At 44.3% G+C, this 17,500-nt stretch overlaps 1 protein-coding gene across 4 annotated transcripts in view; it reads right to left on the bottom strand.

Moving 5' to 3' along the window:
* Nucleotides 1-13,419: 13,419 nt before the first annotated feature.
* Nucleotides 13,420-17,500, bottom strand: part of foxn3 (forkhead box N3) — a 198,390-nt gene continuing 194,309 nt past the window's right edge. For all 4 annotated transcript variants that reach the window (XM_063183858.1, XM_063183860.1, XM_063183859.1 and 1 more), the window contains exon 6: nucleotides 13,420-17,500. This exon is cut by the window's right edge and continues 2,651 nt beyond it. The gene's annotated coding sequence lies outside the window, so the exon portion shown is untranslated.

Here is a 17,500-nt window from a genome sequence, read left to right as displayed (position 1 = left end):
ATCAATCAATGATCCAACCAGGTCTGGGTTGGATGCCTCTCCCTGCAGTCACTTATTCAGAGACACAGACAGACAGACAGACAGACAGACAGACAGACAGACAGACAGACAGACAGACAGACAGACAGACAGACAGAGAAAAATACATTATTACAGTATCAGCCAATTAACTTAGAGACAGACAGATAGATAGACAGACAGACAGACAGAGAGAGAAGCAGGTAGATGGATGGACAGACAAACAGGCAATCATCAGTATTTTTTATCATAGTAGATCAAACTTAGATGCTTCAAGTCAGGGGTCTTACAAACCAAGGCGGTAAAGCGTCGCGGAACGGCCGCGTTTTTTACCGGCGTCGGTGAAAATACATTGAAACCTATCTGTCCTTACACACCAACCGGCGGTAGTCGAGCTTCAGCGGCGCGGGAGCCATCTCCGCGCCGCGCTGCATTTGGGAAATAGAACTCGAGCGTATTTTTCATGCTGGCAGCCGGCGGTGTCTCATTCAAATGAATGGCAAAGTAGCATGCTAGCTTTGGCTGTGGGGAGGGTTTTGAACAGGACTGGCCGCGCACGCCGACGCTGTCAGTGTGAAAGGAAGAGAAAAACACGCCGGACGAAACTAAGCAGAAAGACTGTGTTCGTCCCGCGACCGTTCCGTTCTGCCTTGGTATGTTTTGGCCCTAATGGAGAAAGGTGTAGAGACCAGTATAGTGTAACCCAACATTCCTTCCACTCAGCCAGTATTCCATCTTTAGAACCTGGCTGGTTCTATGTTCTGTTACCATCGCAACCATCTGTGTAGCTCAGTTTGGCCCAGAGAGTAATACTGATGGATAACCATGTCCAAGAGTCCATATGTGAGCAGAACACACACACACACACACGTACACGCACACGCACACACACATACACATGCGTGCACGCGCAAGCAAGCAAAATACATTTCAACATAAAAAGGATTACCGGGAAACCAAAGCTCAGCAAGTTTGAGGGGAATGAGATGTCGTGTTGTGATGAGGAGAGAGAGTAAGTGTTGGGGAATTCATGGCTCTTTAGAAATTTAGTCAATAAATCACACAAATATGTGAGCACACACACACGGATACACAAGAAACAGACACACAGAAATACACACTTATGTGCACACACATAGGCCAACACACACACATGCACATGCATGCTCACGCGCACACACACACACACACACACACACACACACACACACACACACACACACACACACACACACACACACACACACACACACACACACGCAGGCATGTACACACACACACACATGTACACACACACACACACACACACACACACACACACACACACACACACACACAAACTCATGCGCACACACAGGCCTACACACTCACACACACACGCACAATGCCACATGCATACATAAACATGCATAAACATACCATTAGTCTCACACTTGTGTGTAATCGATTGCTGGCCTGATTATTCTGTGAGCTGTGACTGTGAGGGAGACTACAGACTAGACTATGTCCTCTGCAGTGCTTTGACCTCTGCATTGACCTTGACTTACTGGTGGCTGTCGTCATCAGAGGTCATCAGAGATGGTACAAGTGTGTGTGTGTGTGTGTGTGTGTGTGTGTGTGTGTGTGTGTGTGTGTGTGTGTGTGTGTGTGTGTGTGTGTGTGTGTGTGTGTGTGTGTATGTGTATAGAGCCGCTGACAGCTTTGGCCCCGGGCAAAGTCATCTGAAAGGGCCCCCTCATCCAATGCATGCAATTAGGCTGCGGGCCAGAAATCATAGCTCATCTCGGTAAAAATGTTCTGTAAAAATGGTGTCTGAGCCACCCTTATGTTGCTGCTCTAAAAATTGTATTTTATTTTCTAACCTTGTCTGTTCCTCCAGTCGTATTCTCTTTAGTTTAGATGAGATCTGTATGATTTGTCCTGTCATGACTGCCTTTGCCCCTTTCCAGAGTATTGTAGGGTTAACTTCTCCGTTATCATTTGTCTCAAAATATTATGTGTTGCCTCAAATCCTTTACCACTTCAGTACTATTTAATTTTGATACATTCATTCTCCAGTACTTGAAAAATGAGTGTGTTCCTAGGTTCAGTTTTAGTATAACAGGAGCATGGTCATGCTGCCTTAGAGATAACTCACACAGTAGGATATCCATTTATGCCAAGGTGCTGATGAATGAATGAATGATTTTATTTGACATCTTCAGTTCATACAAATAAAATAAATACGTGATTGAGATTCATATAAACCGCACCACATACTTAAATTAAAAAACAGAGAGTCAGGATAGCACAATAAAGCTCGAAAGCTTATTTCCATTGTGGTCCTTGGTGTTTGGTGGTGTTAATGGCAGCAGTTGTTAAAATGACAAGAGTAGCACTGGGACCAAACTAAAACTATAACACATTAATGCATAGCATGCACATTAAATACATAGCATACACACATACACATACACTTAAAGTAATATCCTACACTGACTGATCTCTAAACCATTTTTTAAAGCCCATTTAAAACCATTTAGGCTATTGATCATCTTAATATTACCTGGTAACATATTCCACAAGCTAGATGCAACATATAAAAAAGAGTCCTTCCCTATTTTGGTATTGACTCTTGGGGGAACAAAATCTGTGGAACTCCCCCTAGTGGAGTAACTGTGGACATTCCTCACTCTATTAAAAAAGTTATTTAAGTATTTAGGGACCTGCCCATTTACAATTTTGTGCACCATACTCAGCTCTATTTGAGAGACTCTGTCCTCAACTCTTAACCAACCCAAACGTTTAAAGTGGAGAGGATCAAGGTGAGTTCTAGGGTGCAGTCCCAAAATGGTCCTTACTAATTTATTTTGTGAGGTCTGGAGCTTATTTTTAAGCTGTTTAGTAATGCCATTGTACCAGGAGCAGCATGCATGCTCCCAAAGAACAGCTACGCGTTACCAAAGAAACTCAACAGAAGAACAATCTCTTGGGGGGAAATGCATTGGCCACGGTGTAGTACGGGGGCGTTGCCTGAGCACACGGATGGATGGAAAATTAACTCCCTTGCGCATGGTCATTGGTCAGTGGGTGCGATTCCGTACTCCCTTGCACATGGTCAGTGGGGGCGACACCATGATGGATAATTTGTGGCCAAATTAACGGCAGCTGTTGGTCAGCAGTAATTGCTGGGGGTAATTAAGGACAGCTGACAAACATTCACGCTGTCCTATGACCTGTTCCACACTCCGACTCTCGCGGAAGTGTCATTGCATGCTTCCCAGGTGCTTCCAATACTGACCGTAGAAGAAGAATAAAATTTCCGTACTCCCCTCGCCATCATTTCGTACTACGCTGTTATGACGTGAGTAAGCCCTCTTGTCTCAAGCCTCTTTGGCGTTACCCAATATATCCTGACTAAGGGCCTTTCCCATTACTAATCTCCACCCCTACCCCTTTGCCTTCCTCTTGCCCCTCGTGCTTTCAAACAAAGCCGCAAGGTGTAGGGCTTGAAACGCAACCCCTATGAATTGGGATGCCCCTTCAACAATCACGGAATGACACTCACAGCTGTCGTTAATTCCATGCATTAGGTTGACGTTAATAGCGATTGTTTTCATGTGCGTTTCACGGAGAAAAGGGCCATACATCATTAGGACAATGTTAAACTAAGTGCAATGGAATAATTATTACCACTTTAAAACCGTCAATTGCGGCGAAAATACTGAAACTTGTGTGCTGTTGTGGGTGCCGCGGCTTGCCGCCAATTTTTAAATGAATTCGCAATGCATTCAGGGAAACCTGTCGTAGCCCTCCGTGGCTGTGTCTGGGGTTGGAAAATCTTCGCACGGAGGGGTGGAAAGCCCTTTTCCCTACCCCTGCCCATATGTCTGAACGTGAATCAGGATGCCACTACCCCTACACGTGGACGCGCAAAACGGAGGCAAAGGGGTTCGCGTAGGGCTGAGGGGTGTAATGGGATTCACCCTTAAGGTTATCGACAGTTGCCTCAGATGTAACAAAGACATGCTAACCAATGTCTGCAGGACCTTAGCTGCCTTCAATGTATCCACAATTACATGCAGGCAGCCTCAGAGGCTGTTTGTGTTACATGCAGGGCCATGCAGGACCATGCAGGACCTTAGCTGCCTTCAAGGTATCCACAATTACATGCATGACAATGAAGGACCTTAGCTGCCTTCAAGGAATCCACAATTACATGCAGGACCTTAGCTGCCTTCGAGGTATCCACAATTACATGCAGGACCATCCAGGATCTAAGCTGCCTTCAAGGTATCCACAATTACATCCAGGACGATGCGGGACCAAAGCTGCCTTCAATGTATCCACAGTTACACAGACAGCTTCAGAGGCTATTTGTATTACAGTGGATAGATGTAAAGTGATAGTGAAATGCTAACCTATGTCAGCAGGACCTTAGCTGCCTTCAAGGTATCCACAATTACATGCAGGACCTTAGCTGCCTTCAAGGTATCCACAATTACATGCAGGACCATAAAGGACGTTAGTAGCCTTCAGGTATCCACAATTACATGACGGACAAGGCAGGCATTTAGCTGGTCTCAAGGTATCCACAATTAAATGCAGGACCATGCAGGACCTTAGCTGCCTTCAAGGTATCCATACTTACACGCAGGGCCATGCAGGACCTTAGCTGCCTTCAAGGATTCCACAATAACATGCAGGACCATGCAGGACCTTAGCTGCCATCAAGGTATCCATAATTACACATACAGCTTTAGAGGCTATTTGTGTTACAGTGGATAGATGTAACCAATATCAGCAGGACCTAAACTGCCTTCAAGGTATCCAGAATTACATGCAGGACCAGACAGGACCTTAGCTGCCTTCAAGGTATCCACCATTACATGCAGGACCTTAGCTGCCTTCAATGTATCCACAATTACATGCAGGACCTTAGCTGCCTTCAATGTATCCACAATTACATGCAGGACCTTAGCTGCCTTCAATGTATCCACAATTACATGCAGGACCATAAAGGACGTTAGTAGCCTTCAGGTATCCACAATTACATGACGGACAAGGCAGGCATTTAGCTGGTCTCAAGGTATCCACAATTAAATGCAGGACCATGCAGGACCTTAGCTGCCTTCAAGGTATCCATACTTACACGCAGGGCCATGCAGGACCTTAGCTGCCATCAAGGTATCCATAATTACACATACAGCTTTAGAGGCTATTTGTGTTACAGTGGATAGATGTAACCAATATCAGCAGGACCTAAACTGCCTTCAAGGTATCCAGAATTACATGCAGGACCAGACAGGACATTAGCTGCCTTCAAGGTATCCACAATTACATATAGGACCTTAGCTGCCTTCAAGGTATCCACAATTACATATAGGACCTTAGCTGCCTTCAAGGTATCCACAATTACATGTAAGACGATGCCGGTCCTACGCTGACTTCAAGGTATCCACAATTACATGCAGGACCTTAGCTGCCTTCAAGGTATCCACAATTACATGCAGGACCATGCAGGACCTTAGCTGCCTTCAAGGTATCCACAATTACATGCAGGACCTTAGCTGCCTTCAAGGTATCCACAATTACATGCAGGACCATGCAGGACCTTAGCTGCCTTCAAGGTATTCACAATTACATGCAGGACCTTAGCTGCCTTCAATGTATCCTCAATTATATGCAGGACCATGCAGGACCTTAGCTGCCTTCAAGGTATCCACAATTACACAGACAGCTTCAGAGGCTGTTTGTGTTACAGTAAAGTGATAGATAGATAGATAGATAGATAGATAGATAGATAGATAGATAGATAGATAGACAGACAGACAGACAGACAGACAGACAGACAGACAGACAGACAGACAGACTAATGGGTCATATGCATTATATAGCTATGCAATAGGCAATGTGTCAGCAGTGCCTAAACTGACTTCAAGTTATCATCAATTCAACAAGCTGCCATTATGAGAACCTAATTCTGGGCCCCTCTTCTCAATGGCCCCTGGAAAACTAACCCTTTTGTCCACCCAGTCGGCTTCCCTTTGTGTGTGTGCACCCATACTATGTGTCCTGTATCAACTGCTTGTGTCAAGGCCCACCACCATCCCAAATCCCCTCAAAGCAGCACACTCACTCGTCATTCAGACTGCCATCTTCCGTTGATGGTTGACGGACGGTGTGCCTGGCGCAATGAGGGGGTTGTATTTTCATGTACAGGCGGTCTGATTGGTGAACAGATCTGCCACAACCGCCACGGTGGAAACACACCAAGATATTTGCGTTCACTTTACGTCTCCGGGAGCATCACGAGTCTGAGAGGTTCGCAGGCTGCCTTGCACACTGCACAGTCAGCGTCCACTTTCTATCCGCGGGCAGCAGCCATTCATTTCCAGCCATTCGAGTTCTATTTTCATGGAGCATCGCGGACATCTCCGGTCTGCCGGTCGTGGGGTCAGGCATGCGCCGCGCTTACACCATGCTCCTGTGTGCAAGGCATGAGCTGTTTTCATGTATTCTAACAGTTTCGGACTGATACCTGACACATTAAGTGGACATGTCAGGCTTGCGGTGTGTAAGCACCGTCAGGCAACGGAGCCAACAGTCCCCACAATGCATTTGGCGTCTGACCATGCAAGTCAATGGGATCCATCGTCGGAGGAGACCAGTCTGATCGCCGCTTTGCATTTATCATATGGAGAGAGAGATGAGCTTTCCAAAGCCTCTATAATGCGGTTAGGTACAGTGCTATGCCCATCGCACAAGTGGCTCTACCCTATACTGCTGCTAGGCATCTGTGCCTGTGTGTGTGTGTGTGTGTGTGTGTGTGTGTGTGTGTGTGTGTGTGTGTGTGTGTGTGTGTGTGTGTGTGTGTGTGTGTGTGTGTGTGTGTGTGTGTGTGTGTGTGTGTGCGTGCGTGCGTGCGTGCGTGCGTGCGTGCGTGTGCATGCATGCATGCCCTTATGTATGTGTGTGTGTGTGTGGGGGGGGGTTGCTGCACCAATCTACCTTCATGAGGCCACTGTTTTTGGACCACCACAACAAGGTGGGGCTTTCGCCCCAAATTCTGCACCCCATATGTTTTGACCCCTTTCGCTGGGGTAGTTTTGTTGTTACTGGTAACCGTAAAAGTGTAAAAACATTTGCTAACTGACAGGTTAAGGTTAGGGATTGTTTGGGATTGGGCACAGTTTAGCATTCTTTAGCCATTGTTTGGGTTAATATGAATGTGAGGGCCCCACAATGATATTAAGGTGGGTGTGTGTGTACGTTTTATGTGTGTGTGCGTGTGTGTGTGTGTAAGTCTTTATGTAGGCCTACATGTACTCTATGTGTGTTTGTGTGTGTGTGTGTGTGTGTGTGTGTGTGTCTGTGTGTGTGTGTGTGTGTGTGTGTGTGTGTGTGTGTGTGTGTGTGTGTGTGTGTGTGTGTGTGTGTGTGTGTGTGTGTGTGTGTGTGTGTGTGTGTGTGTCTGTCTGTCTGTGTCTGTGTCTGTGTCTGTGTGTTTAACATGCGGGTGAGCCCCTATAATGCTGTTAGGTATGCCCATTGCGCGGGCGGCTCTGGCGTCTGATGTCGGGCGACCGTGGGAGAGACCCGAGGCGGCGTGTGATGGATTTAAACGGTTATTATCTCCCCACCATGCGCACGCTCCACGCCGCTGCCTGCCGCCAGTGTATTTATTGATTCGCAGTGTCGATGAGCACCTCCGCTCCTCACTCGCTCGCTGGCTGCCTTGGAAACGGGCATAAATGGCAGAGTAATTGCCAAGGGGGTTCTTAGTTACGCTTCCCTGGATCACTTTTTTCCACTACACCTCGTAAAAAGCCCCGTCGTCTCATTCAGTGCCAAACGCACATTGTGAGGAGAGAGAACACCTTTGTGCCCTGTGTTTTACAGATGTGACTGTGGCAAGACTGGACTGTGCAAGTTCTGAAGAATGTTTGGGGGAATAGAATATCATGTGGAATTCGAGAACCTGTCTTTGTATTTACTAGAACACATCACAAAGTCGCACCTTCATACCGTACATTACTCTCAAAGTCACACCTTCACAATGAAAAGAATGTTTTGGGGATAGGTGTTCTAAAGCATGTTAGGCTCCAGGAATTACTAAGTACTTTTTCCCATCAAAAAGGTGATTCGTGATTCGCTTTAACGTGATTTGCATCAAAAGGAAACACCTGTGATGTAAAAAAAGTTATATCACTCTAACGCCGGATTTGACGCACAAAGTTAATTCGGTCGGAAGAAATGGTTTCGGGAAAGTTCTATTTCTACAAAGTTGATGGAAAAGGTTTGAAGGGATTTAGGAAAGCCACGCTGGCCCAAAAGCTCACAAACCAGTCTATTCAAAATGTTGATGGAAAACTTCAAAGTGCATTAAAAAGATGCAAAAGCGATCCTCTTTTAATTTGCTTCAAAATCTGATAGAAAAGGAATTATAGGCTCTTTCATGGTTACAGAACATATTCTTTTCCAGAATATTAAAAAGGTCAGGTCTTTACAAGGGGTATGACCAATAAGGATGCTTGCTCTACAATCACACACAAGCATGCACGCACGCACGCGCACACACACACACAAACACACACACACACACACACACACACACACACACACACACACGCACACGCACACGCATACACACACACACCCTTCTCAGTCAGGTGCAGAGAGAAGTCAAGGATGTAGTACAGGACTCATATGATCACCATTCTCTTTCTTTTTGTTTCCTTGGTAACAGATGCAAGCCTGCCTGCACCTTTTTTGGACATGGAGCCAAGAGGAAGTTACACCCACAGAAGCAGAGAACAGGCATGTGGCGTTTGAGAACACATACAATGAAAAACGATTCGAGGATGAGTCATAGTACTGTCTTAAAATGACAATATTACATGTAAACGCACAGTAGATGTTCCACTTCATAACAAGAAAGCAGTGAGGGTCTGAGGTGTTGTAATAAAAAACATGAAACACACAATAAAAAATGGTCTGTGTATGACAGAAATGTCTGGAGACTGGACTAAATGTGTTCCAAAATATGACCCCATGATTCTATGAAAGCAGTAAGAAGGTGGGAGTCTTGGTTAGTTTTGTTTGGTAAGAATGCACATTTAAAATTCTTCTGTGGATGACCATAGCATCTCGAGGAAATATGAATGAACACCTTTCAAAAGGTGACTCCATGACTAAAGAAGAGCAGTATTTCATTGTGAGTGAGTATCATGGTTGCTGTTGTCATTGGCAGGCCCGCCGACAGGGGAGGGGGGAAAGGGTATGTTGTCCCGGGCCAGGGAGATAGGGGGCCCAGAATCGTGTCTCCATTACATTGTATGTATTGGGTAGGGGGCCTTTTCAGATGAATTTGTCCTGGGCCCAGAGAAAGCTGTCGGCGGCCCTGGTCATTGGTGACACACACTGTGTTTTGGCTGGGATGACACCTCAAAGGAGACCTTGGCAGCTTCGCCAGACCCTCATGTTTTTCCGTTCAGCTTCGTGACCTCACACAAGGGTGTGGAGTGGATTTGCCCTGCTCCCAAACCAAAACGCACAATAGAACCAATCAGGGGGTCGTTTCTCGACAGTGCCTTTGCTAACGACGTTAGCCATTTTGTTCGTTCTTAAGACCAACGTTGTAACCAAGGTCTTAAGTCGCTCGTAAGACAGTCTTCCGGCTTGGTCTTGAGTTGGTCTTAAGTTGTTCTTAAGTTGGTCTTGCTCCTGACATTTCAGCGTCTTGGGGCAGGTTCAGGCAGAGTTCAAGTGACAGTGATTGATTACTGCCACCAAGTGCACAAGCGTCTAACTTTTACCACACAAAATGTCCAATGATTAGACAATTTTAAATATATTTGGTTGTGTATGCCGTCTTCCTGCCAGCAAGTCCTTACGTCCAACGTAGGCCACAATTGGCCCATTGTGCCTGAAGATGTGCAGGAAGATTGAAAGGTGCGTCAAACACAGTAGGCTACACATGACATCTTTATGAAAGTCGTTAAATACCTGTGAAGACAATCATGCCCCCAAAATCCACCCCAATAACCAAATGTCGCTGTACATATCACTGCACAATAAAATCGCGCCAAATAACTTTGCAATGGCGTCAGCCACACGGTCCACTGTCACTGCGCACGAGGGAGAGGAGGCAGAGAGTTGCGAATATGCCCGAATTGCGCGCGCGCCAGCCTGGATGCGCGCGCGCGCGCACACACACACACACACACACACAGAGAGAGAGAGAGAGAGAGAGAGAGAGAGAGAGAGAGAGAGAGATGAGTGGAAGTGGATATACTGGATATACTGTTGTGCAGATAAGGCACCTGCGCTTAATTTAAAATTCAGCCGAAATGGATATGTTACCAGTTACCACCAGCAAGTGAGAATTAGGATAGTATACATGCCATCACGCTTTCACCGGCCATTTCTGTGTAGTTATTTGGAGTGATTATGCTACAGTGATATGTAGACCGACATTTGGTTATTGGGGCTGGATTTCGGTGACATGATTGCGTTGACAAGTATGTAACGACTTTCATGGAGATGTCATGTGTACTGTGTTTGACGGACCCTCCGTGCATCATCCCTTCCTGCACATCTTTACGCGTAAAGGTCATAATGGCAATTGTTTTTCTTGTAGCCGTTGCGCATAAAGACGTGCTGGCAGAAAGACGACAAACAGACAAATATTTTTTTGTTATTATTTCTCGACTCCTTTCAGTTATCATTTCAAGCAGCATTTAACTGTCCACTCTGTGTGGTTGTTCAAAGGGAAATGACTTAACTTGGTGCCCTCTCGCACTGAAGAGCGCAATGAAGGCATCCCTTGGGGTATCCACAGTTGAAGCCTTTTAAAAAATTACTTCAACTACAGTAAGACCGCGCTTTCTCCGGCAACCACCTTAACAGCTGTCCCTCCTTTCTTCCATCGTCGTAAAAAGCCCCAAGCAACCAGTTCGTCACTTCAAGGTAGAGACATGGGTAACAACGTAGGTTACACATATCTGACCCAAAACAGAGACCCAAAGACAGCGCGACATATCAGTAGCGCGCGCGCGTGTGTGTGTGTGTGTGTCCATATTCTCAACCCTCTGCCTCGCGCATATGACAGCGGGCCGCGTTAAGTAAATGTGCAATGATTCAAATGATCCCAATGTGATGTCGCATGCCTTTCAGAGTAGGCTATCCTCACATTATTTCATTAAGCTGCATTTTTTTTCCCAGGGTTGCGATGGGTTGGAGTTCGTGTAGCGTAGTCTATAGACAACAATGACATAGTAGAAATGTTCACAATGTGTGCGCAATCCGACCACGTTGTGCGCGCGTGGGTATTTGTTTCCCACTGCGACAACATATTGTGAAAATTAGAACTCAAGCGGACTCAGAGGAGAATATTATGGATGTTAGAGATTTAAAAGTCCATGCATACATTTATCCCTTCGGGTCTAGAATCATTGCTATTACCCTCCGGCAAGGCATGACAACCACTCATCCACCAACCACCGGTTTCTGAGAGAAGTTACTGAAAACTTATCGTAAATTGATTTAGCAAAACCGGAATAAAATATAAGACATTGTGACATGTAATGCATTATTTGGTTTCTGCTGTCGACGAGGGATGGTTTTGAGGGCACGGTTGTGTTGACAAAGATTTGTGGACTTTGATAGCGTTGTAATTATTGTATCTGACAGCCACGTGAATCATGACGCCGTCACTACTTTGATTGCGACCAATGCAGCCGAGCTGAGGCGAGACACTCCAAGCATTTCCGAAGACTTCCTCGTGTCTGAGAACGTACGTACGTACGTCCAAAGGTTGGTCGCGACTTCGGTCGGTCTTGCGTCTAAAGACCAACTGAAGACCAACTTAAGATCAACTCAAGAACAACTTAAGACCAACTCAAGAGCAACTTACGACCAACTCAAGACCGACTTAAGACGGTTAGCAACGACAAGAATCGAGAAACGGAGTCCAGGATCGCTGGATTTTCAGAGATGTGACGTAGTCAACATTTAAACACAGCGAAGAAGGGGAAAATATGGGAAACACGACAGTTGTTTCACCAGCAACGGCCAATGGCATGGACTCACTCATCGACTTTTAACAGTTATTTAACCTTTAACTGTAATTTTAACTTTATTTTCGAATCTGAGAGTAGTTAAAGTAGCAGCTCATTAAAAATGTCAGTCAAATGTTTCCCTAATCACCATCAGTTTTTTTATAGATTCCTTCAGGGACCTATGCCCATGGCGCACCTCCAGATGAATGTTCGTGGAGGAAGGCGTAACGTAACCCTTTCTCCTGGCAACAGTCAGGTTATTGGCACCTGACCCAGCTTACAGAGGAAGCTCAGTACTGGCACCATCTGAGACTGGCAATGCCACCTGAGCTTGGTTTGGCAACACAGTACACTTTGGAGTGTTCATAGACCATTTACAGTCAAACATTCTTCTAGTTCCTTATACTCTCTTGTTAAAGTGTTAAAGTAACACATACAAGATTTACTGTGAATTTGCTTATTTTCAAAGTTCATGTTTATTTTCCCCTTCTCTCTGTATCTCTTTCTCTCACGCTCTCTGTTTCCTTCGCTCTTTGCATCCCTTGCTCTACTTCTCACTCCACTGCAGTTGCATAGCAACAGAGTGGCTGCTAGGTGTGTGTAGTCGGTGTGGATGGACACGTGTGTGTGTGTGTGTGTGTGTGTGTGTGTGTGTGTGTGTGTGTGTGTGTGTGTGTGTGTTGTCCAACCCTGATAAAAGAAGCACTTCTTTAATTAACACCTTCATCAGCAAGATGGGCTGGAGAGGACATTTATGCTCTCTCAAGCACAATAGTGAAGAAGGAAGTGTGTGTGTGTGTTGTTGTTGTTGTTGTTGTGTGTGTGTGTGTGTGTGTGTGTGTGTGTGTGTGTGCGTGCGTGCGTGCGTGCATGCGTGCGTGCGTTGGATAGGTTAATCTGTAAACACTGGATAGACTAAACTAAGCAGAGCACAGAGAGGGCCTTTATTTTCCTACATATAAACATTGTACATGGGATGTACATGAGTGCATATATATAATATAGTATTATATAATGTAATATGATATACATGTAATATAATATATATTTGTTATGAGTTTGTTCAGATGCTTCATGCCTTCGCAGTGGCACCCACAATGACCCTGACCCAAATTCCTAAACCTGATCCAAGATTTAACTTCAAATTTAATTTCAATGCCAATTTAACTTTCAGAAGATAAAATCTGAGCCTTCATCGTTCTCAAATTGAGTTATGAACTCCTTCCAGAAATCATACATAATGTGCATATGCCTACAAAGTGCCAGATTTAAACACATGATTTCTTATGTGCCAGAATACTGCCGGAGCTGACCTCATTATTAGACAGTTCAAAACATATTCTTCAAAGGTTTTTGCAATGTTTGAAACTCTTTTTTATTGCAATTGGAAGACAATACAGCACAAAACATGATGGTGTGGTTGAGAGGAAGAAACAAAACAAAACAAAACAAATCAAAACGAAAAAACAACCAAAACAAACACATTTTGCTCATAGTTATGGTCAACAGTGATATTTACATCATAATGTTTTCAATCATTTGTCTTTGGCAATATGATTACACATCAAGAAAATACAGAATGCGATTCTGCCAAGTGATGGGAATTTTTCACCAAACTCGTCAGGACCCGACAGGACCACCCATATTTTTTTTATATTTAATTTGAATTGAATTGCATTATTACTTGTGCGGTACCGGTAGCTATTTTACTTTTACTTTCTTGAACAGATCATTTATTTTAGCCTAAACTACCTTCTTGCTCAGACATCTGTAACCATAGTTCTTCAAAATGTTGAAAATGTAGGCCTACAGCACAAATTATTAATTGTTGACTGATATGCCATATATGCACATTTGAAAAACATTGGACTGCAAACGAGTTCAGGCTCTACGAAGCTGCCAATCAAAATGGGTCAGACCGGGCTCAGGTCAAATTCTATTTGTCTTTGAAAGCCTGTTTCATTCTCTAGTTCTGCCTCCATATTGACTGTTCACTTCTGCCTCTAGACTCAATGAGTTTACACAAAACCAGAAAACATCGTCACATTGCAACCTCCCCAAGCTTTCACGTTCTCGTTTTCTTCTTTGAGATGTTGGAAACAATCCACAAACAACCAAAGAAACAAAATGGCAGTTAACATCAACCTTTGAAAAGTAACAAACAGTAAAACATTAAAAAAACAAACACAACCTAAAAAAAACAAAAGCGAAAAAAAGAAAGGTAATAATTACATTATTAATAATAATAGAAAACACATCGTCTCTTTATTGACCATTATTTGCCTGGGTAATATTAATGCTTTCTGATTGTATATATCGTTTTGCAGATTCTCCACACCCGCCTCCTGCCACAGAGGAGATCAGGTGAGGCTGGGGTCAGGGGTCAGGGGGGAAAGGTTAAGTAGTGAGTACTGACATTGACACAAGGCAAAGACAAGGGGTGCAAGTCAAGCTACTTTATCCTGTCCTTTCCAGTGTCCTCTAGCATCTTAACTGCCTCGAAGTTTCCTTTCTGTCAACCAGGGGTGCCTTTCCCAAATAACGATGTAGGTTAGCGTTAAGCCAACGTGGTACGATGTAAGTTCAAACAAAACAATATGTAGAGAACGTCAGTTTCTCAAAAATCTCAAACCAACAAAGTCGAGTGTAAGTCTGATGGAAGTTTGAACCTAGTAGGTTTTATAACACAACTGAGTTTTCAGAAATACCCAGAGTCTCTTGGGTCCGCTTGGGTGCATTTGTCGCAGACAGTGACGGCACCATATGGAAGGACTCATCAGATTCAGTACACACAAAGTCAGTACGTTTTTGTCAACATTATCAGGTCCCCAAATTCCTCCCTCATTAAAGCAATAGGCTAAGCAAATGTTGGTTTACATCACTATATATTAATTTAATTTATCTCTTGTAGAATCTCTGGATCAGTGTGTCTCCGAGAGAAGACTGCTTTTAGTGGCTGCTGCTTGGTGGGTTCGAATCCTGTGATATTTTTTGCGCAGCCTTGATTGATTGGGGATCGAGAAGCAAGATTGTGGAGTATCTTTTCCGACTCTGACTGAGTTATATTGTTTGTATGTGTGTGTTTTGTACCTTTTTTGTTTTACATGACTTTTCATCTATTTAATTTTGGTGTACTAAGAGTAGGACACTTGTCATTTAATCTTGCTTGAACTCGCCCAAAGACGGCAAAAAGTCACAAGTAAGAGTGACGTGCCAAACAACAGGAAACAAGCTAACCATTCTGATCGGAACGTGGATACGTCCGGACGAGGTTTTCGGGAAAGGGTTGAGTTTCTTTGTAGTTCGTACTGAGTAAGTTGCTAAGGAAACTAGCAGCGGCACTTTCGAGAAACGAACCCCAACACAGAGCAACTTTTTGGGGGACTTTCTCCCACTCACATCCCAATTGCAAATGAGAGAATGACCTTTTGTTCTTACAAAATATTGACTTTTAAAAAAACCTTGATCATCGATGATATTGAGCCTTCCATCACAAGGCCAGAGGCTACAGGAAAGGACTGGAGGACAAAGACTGGCTTGCACCCAAGGCAAACAGAAGAGCTCAATACAAAATGTTCACTTGTTCACTGCAAAGTGCACTACTAATGTGACCAGTATCCCATGCAGTGATGGGCAACCTGTATTCATTAGTTTACAATCCAGTGCAGCATATTTCAAATGACCTAGTTTTCTCTGTCCAATAAAACCAGAAAAGCACCTGGTTGATCACCTGGGATCATTTGAGATATGTGGCACTGGGTTGTATGGAACGAATCTAGGCTTGCCATCACTGGTCCTACTGTTTGTAGTGCCCTCTGCAGTAAAAGAGTGAATGTTTCAGACCGGGAGACAAAGAGAAGATCCCCCATTCCAACATGTCAACCACCCCAAAAACATGGTTGTCTGAAACCAAATCACATTATCAAAACAGGGTTAAAGCACAATGCACTGTGGATGTAGGGTGAAGATGCTGGATTCTGGTTCATGGTTGACAGGTGGCTGACAGACTGAGACACCTAAGCATGCATTTCTGGACAGTGAATATGAGTACAGTGATAGTCCTGCAGCCACGCCCATGCCTGGTAAATAAACTAGACCAACCCACTTAGCAGCAGCACAACATTTTTTTTTGACTGGCGGGTTAGCACCGCCCAGCAATTTTCTACTCAATACAATTGCAAAAGGGTTTCATGGATTTTTTTTTGCCAGGGTCATTTCCAGGTCAGACTCTCTTTATTTGTTATCAGTTCTTTGTTTGTTTCCTAGTACCGTAATTTCCCACTCTGCAGAAAGCAGGCTGCTGAACTTTTGGACATATGATGAGGTGAGCAGAGGGGGGAAAGAAAGGCAGACATACAGAGAGATTCAAATAGTTTAAGAGAAATGACGATGGGACGTGGTGAGAGTTTAAAATGAGGTCCGTGTCATGAACAGGGATGAGCAATATACAGCGCTGCACTGGAAACAAGAGAGACAGAGAGAGAGAGAGAGAGAGAGAGAGAGAGAGAGAGAGAGAGAGAGAGAGAGAGAGAGAGAGAGAGAGATATCAAGAGCCGCCTATTATACAGATTTCATTTCATTTCATTGACAAAAACAAATGCTACAGTTCATTGACAATTGCAAATTGTTGACAGACAGCTCAAGTATGTATAATATTCTAGGTAACGCATATAGATAGAGATAGATAGATTGATATAAAATCACTATAGGCTTTGGCACTGAACTTTAAAAATATCTGTAACTTATTATCTTAGTGCAATCCAGAAAGGAGAAGGGGGATATTATGCACTAGAGGGGGTTATCTCTCTGGGGGAATTTAAAAGTACTGTATGTATTTTTTTGCAGTGTGTGTGTGTTTGTGTTTGTGTTTGTGTGTGTGTGTGTGTGTGTGTGTGTGTGTGTGTGTGTGTGTGTCAAAGTACTAATACTGGCGGAAAACCTGAACAATGCTACATCGACAAGTGGCAAATACTCTGATAAAGAAACACGTGTGGTAAAGTCCTGTGGTACTGTAGGTAGGTACAATGTGTCGTACAAATGGAAGACCTTGAAGTCTAGAAGACAGATCTAAACACATTATCCAAAAACAAGCATACATACAGTACAAACACACTTTGACAGCTAATGAAACTCAAATTAGAAGTCGTAATAACTGAGTCTGGGTGCACTGGAGAGTGGAGACGGGAAGGGGACTGACACTCACTACTAACTTCTCCTGAAACCCGAAAGCTGGCCTAATGTGTGTGTGTGTGTGTGTGTCCCACACGACAGCAAGCCAGCCTGCCGACCGCAACACGGATCCAATCCAGATTTTACAACCCAGATGAGGACGTGGATTACAGAGATGGGCCGAGGTGGGATCCACAGATCCCGGTCCAGTGTTGAACCGGGCTTCCAAACCAGATGATATCAGAATTGAACGACATCCGATTCCGAGCCTG

This window comes from Engraulis encrasicolus, chromosome 19 (assembly GCF_034702125.1).
Source record: "Engraulis encrasicolus isolate BLACKSEA-1 chromosome 19, IST_EnEncr_1.0, whole genome shotgun sequence".
Lineage (NCBI taxonomy): Eukaryota > Metazoa > Chordata > Actinopteri > Clupeiformes > Engraulidae > Engraulis > Engraulis encrasicolus.
Note: the sequence above shows the minus strand (reverse complement) of the source record. Positions and strands in the feature narration are given on the sequence as shown.